Genomic DNA, 4,883 nt, shown 5'->3' with positions numbered 1-4,883 from the left:
TCGGCCAACCAATGTATCTGTTTGCTTTTCTGTGAACAGGAAGAATGATCACAGCTACAAGAAAACCTGTTTCAGTGTTCACATGGACACCTGACTGTTGTTTAAAGACAGACTTTAAAAACAGCCTATTTTTTTAATGGTGCATGCTTGTTCCAGAAGAACTTAGAGCTACAGTCTCTTTCACACACCCAGACGCTGTGAACACACTGAAAATGAGCTTCACACACACACACACACACACACACACACACACACACACACACACACACACACCCCACAGGATTTTAACACCTCCTACTTGAGTGTGTGCAGCAGGCAGAGCTGTTACCTAGTTACAAGCATGAGACTGAGCGACCTGCGCTACTGTTATAACGACGCGCTGGTGACTTTCAGTGTATCAGTCGGTCCGGGAACAGACCGACAAATACGCACGGAGGAGCGGAGCGCGCTGGTTCAAGACTGAGGATGAAAGTAAAACACATCATGACATGAGAAGACGAAATGCTGCTGCTCTTCTCGCGTTGTTTCATCAATAAATCTTAAGTCACAGGACGAGATCACACCTGAGAAGATCCTTTGAAAAGTCTCAGCATATGGGTGAGTTGAAAGAGCACCGGTTTTTCATGGGATTTAGTCATGGAGCAGTTAATCCGCTGCTTTTGCCTAACACGACCAAGTGGCTGGTGCAGACTAATGATGCTGTCACTGTCGAGCTTCTCTCACCTCACCTGTGAGCTGCATGTGCATCTGCTCTGACAACTTTTTATGGGTGTGTGTATGTGAGAATATAAGTGTTAAGGCTCAAATTAAACTAAATGCTATTGATAGTAACATTAGTTCTTTGGTTTGTTTAATGTATGCCAAAAACTTTAAATATTATAATAATGTAACTAGTCTAAAATAACGGAATTATTAAAAGACAGTAGGACCTGGGCTCAGGTAAATGCACATACTGAAAACAGGGGTTGCGTTGCGTCTCTTTTCAGTCATTTTGGGTCTCTGTGTGGTCATTTCACATCTCGTTTTGCCCATTTTGTGTCTCTTTGCACCTCTTTGTGGGTAATTCATGCCTCTGTGGTTGTTTTGCATCTCTCTCTGGGCTCGTTTAGTGTCTCATTCAGAACCTGGCACCCAAACATTTATTTGTATTCATTTATTAGCAAGTTAAACTGATCCATTGATTGTTAGTATGTTGACCAATAATGAAGCAATTAGTTACAACTTAAAAACCCTTTATTAAGCATTATAAAAAAAAAAAAAAGTCAATGCAATCCCAAGGTCATTAGACTGTTTCTCCCCATAAAACACACATCTAAACAAGCATTGCGAGAGATGGCTAATGCACATTTCCTTACAAGTAACAGTCACCTTATTGTAAAAATAATCTGTGTGTGTGTGTGTGTGTGTGTGTGTGTGTGTGTTAAAGTGAGAAACAGGGAGCATTCTACATATATAGTGGATTTCACATGAACATGTGGTTTTAGTTTTTCCCCATTTATTGGTATATTTGGCCAAAACCAGTGGGTCGACATGAACAACATAATACTTCTAGGCTAAATGAACAGTTTTATAATGATGTGTGAGGAGTGACACCTTTACAGTGCACATATATTGAATCCATTTTTCCAGTACCTTATTGTTCATATTGTAGTCTTAAGGCAAAGGTCACATGACCTTCAGTGGAGAGATTGGCTTCTTTGTTGCTAGCAGACAAATGTGTTTTAAAGAGAAATTTAATAGGTGCTACATGCTTCTCCTTTTTTCCCAGTGTAATGTAGCAGCAGAGACACTTTAGCCAGTCTTACTGAAGGGCACTTGAACTGGGCCACTGTGAAAGTGTCACCTCCATTTCTTATCCACTTTCCCACATACTTGAATGTACAGTATAGCTTAATAATTACTTCCGTCATCAATTAACCAAGCAGTTTTCTTGATTCATCGATTAATTATTTGGTCCATAAAACAAACAGTGTAAAACAATGAAAAATAACCATGAACTTAACTAACTGTTGCAACTTAAATATGTTTTTCCAGTCCACTGGTGATCTGATTTTTTAAAACTTGTCAGTTGTTGTAAGATAAAGTAATCCTGGATGCACATAACAAAAACAAACTCATCTGTTTGTGTTAACTGGGTTTAGATCGAACCATGTTAAAATCTGATGAATTTACATCGCTCAGCCAAAACATTAAAACCACCTGCCTAATACTGTGTAGGTGCCTTCCGTGTTGCACAAACAGCTCTGACCTGTTGAGGTATGGACTCCATAAGACCTCTGAAGGTGTCCTCTGGTATCTAACAGACACTAGCAGCTGATCCTTTAAGTCCTGTATGCTGCAAGGTGGGACCCCCATGGATCAGACTTGTTTTTCCAGCGCATCCCACAGATGGTTGGTTGGATTGAAATGTGGGGAATGTGAATGCCAAGGCAACACCGTGAACTTTTTGTTGTGTTCCTCAAATCATACCACATGGTCACTCTGACCAGTCTGTGGCTACATGGCCCCATACTCAGCAACCTACAATGCAAGATGTCTGACTCCTGTTTATTGTAGCCAGCATTAGGTTTTTCAGCGATATTTGCTTACAGCAGCTCTGGGATCATACCTGACGGGGTAGTCTTCACTCCCCATGCACATCAATGAGCCTTGGGTGCCAGTGACTCTGTCACTGGTTCACCAATTGTCCTTCCAGTTTTGATAGGTACTGACCACTGCACACCGTCAAAGTCACTCAGATCCTAACGTTTGCCAATTTTTGCCCCTTCCAATACATCAACTTCGAGAACAGAGGGTTCACTTGCTGCTTAAAAGCAAGCAAACAGGCTTTTAACAACATAATCAATGTTATTCACATCACCTGTCATTGGTTTTAATGATGTGGCTAATCGGTGTATTTAATTTTTCATTGTATACTGTATAGGAAACCTCTAAGAAGACAGGGCTTAACTGAAAGATCAGTCTTGTTGTGTTAAAATATTTCAGCCACAGTTTGGGCTAACAGACTTAAATTTTCTCCAACTAGAGGTGGATAACATGGCCCAAATCAGTATTAATTAATTAATTAATTAGTGCTGTATTACTTTTGTTTTAAAGAATGCTCTAACTAGATCCCTTACAATTGTTTTGTTATCATTCATTTACATCCTTGCACTGTATCATGAATTTTTACAGGGATTTTAGCTTGTGGAAGAAAACACTTTCTTTTTCCTGGATAAATGTTCCCCATTGTGTTTTTGAGAGTGTGAGTGTGATTACCAGCTGACATGATTTGTTCTGTTCATTTCAGAGGAGCAAAATAACATCATGTCCCCTGCACGTGAAATGCTGTGTCTCCATGACGTATCTTATTTTACTTTTTACATTAGACATCTAGAATTAGGGTTTTTTTATTTAGAACACAAAAGCAAAAGACTGAAATACTGCTCAATGTGTGATCATTGATTTTGAAATTATAATATATTCAAGCACTAATAGCAGAGTTAAGCCATCATCTTTCATCCACAAAATCAATTAGACACAAATTTAAACCCTTAATCGTGCACATGCACACAGTCGCCACAGGTGGGAATTAACACAATCACACAGCATCATTTCAGGCTAAGCAAAGATTAAAAAAAATTCAAAGAAGCAGATGAGTCTCACAACCTGGTGCTTCAGTGAAGAGAAAATGAAGTGTTTAGGACAGACAGTATTAACATAAAGAGGTTCAAGTCAAGCCTATTGTTATTTGTGTAGCCCAGTACCACAAATCACACATTTGCCTCAAGGGGCTTTGCAGCCTGTATAGCATATGACACCCTCTATCCACCCAAATAAAACTCTTAACCTTAAATCATCATATTAATATTCAGTGATTTACAAGAATGTAAACACGTTTCTGTCCCCACAGTGTGAGTTCTACCAGGTACACACACAGCACCTGTCTCCATGTACCTGATCAGCTCCCTCAGGACATATTACAGCTCTGCTTTCTTTGTTTCTTTGCTTACCTGTAGCATCTGCTCCCTGTGGCTCCAGTCCGCTTGCCCCCCCTATTTCTTGTGGTCTAAGTGTTTCCAGTTATCCTTAGTGTTCTTAATTATCCTTGTGATTTTCTCCTGTACCTTTTGTTTGGACTTGTTTGGAGATTAGATTCTGCCTCTTGCCTTCTCCAATGGACTCTGTGCTTGGCTCAGACTGGTTACCTGGTTTTGATACCTGTTTTGGATTTCCTCATTCTCTCAGCTTTTTTAACATCTACATTTCCCATAAAAAAAAAAAAAAATCAAAATTACAGACTTGTCTAATTGTCTCATTCAAAGTGTTCCAGTGTATTAAACTGATTTCATTTTCTGTCAAAGTAAAAGATGACACATAAGTGATAAATCTGTAACATCTCTTTTGACAAAGACAAACATGCATTGCATCTTTCTTCGTTCACGTCTAACACTGTGCTGCAGTTTTTGCAATAATGTGATGACATTCAATTCAGACTTGTGCAAAAATGAGATTGTTATATTCAAATTGCGGTTGTGACCTTCATGTAAAAGTAACTCAGGCGCTTATTCAGGCGTGAGATTGACTTGTCATCACATTTATATAAAGTGGTGCATGTCTGAAAGGGACTTTTGCTATCCGGCTATAAAATGTGCAGTATCTGGAAAAAGTAGTTTTCCAACTCACTCTGCTCTTTTCTTCTTCTTGAGATTGGTGTCTGTATAGAGGACCTGGACAAAACAGAAGAAGCTCAGACAAGTTTAAAACAAAAGCCAGAATTAGTTTGAATTAACTGAGCTTACTAAGTCGCTCTGACTTACTGAGCCCGTGAGGAGAAGTCATCAGTCTTTTTAAAACTTAGAAAGGAAGTGGCAATACAACACCTTCAGGACCAAAGACTTCCT

At 39.3% G+C, this 4,883-nt stretch overlaps 1 protein-coding gene across 1 annotated transcript in view; it reads left to right on the top strand.

Moving 5' to 3' along the window:
- Window positions 1-335: 335 nt before the first annotated feature.
- The window catches only part of LOC109962813 (somatostatin receptor 3), an 18,565-nt gene continuing 14,017 nt past the window's right edge, over window positions 336-4,883 (top strand). Inside the window, exon 1 of the mRNA XM_020604838.1 lies at window positions 336-597. The gene's annotated coding sequence lies outside the window, so the exon portion shown is untranslated. The remainder of the gene's footprint in view (window positions 598-4,883) is intronic.

Source organism: Monopterus albus, unplaced genomic scaffold (genome assembly GCF_001952655.1).
Source record: "Monopterus albus unplaced genomic scaffold, M_albus_1.0 scaffold68.1, whole genome shotgun sequence".
NCBI lineage: Eukaryota > Metazoa > Chordata > Actinopteri > Synbranchiformes > Synbranchidae > Monopterus > Monopterus albus.
The sequence above is the reverse complement of the archived record's forward strand: the minus strand, read 5'-3'. Positions and strand labels throughout refer to the sequence as shown.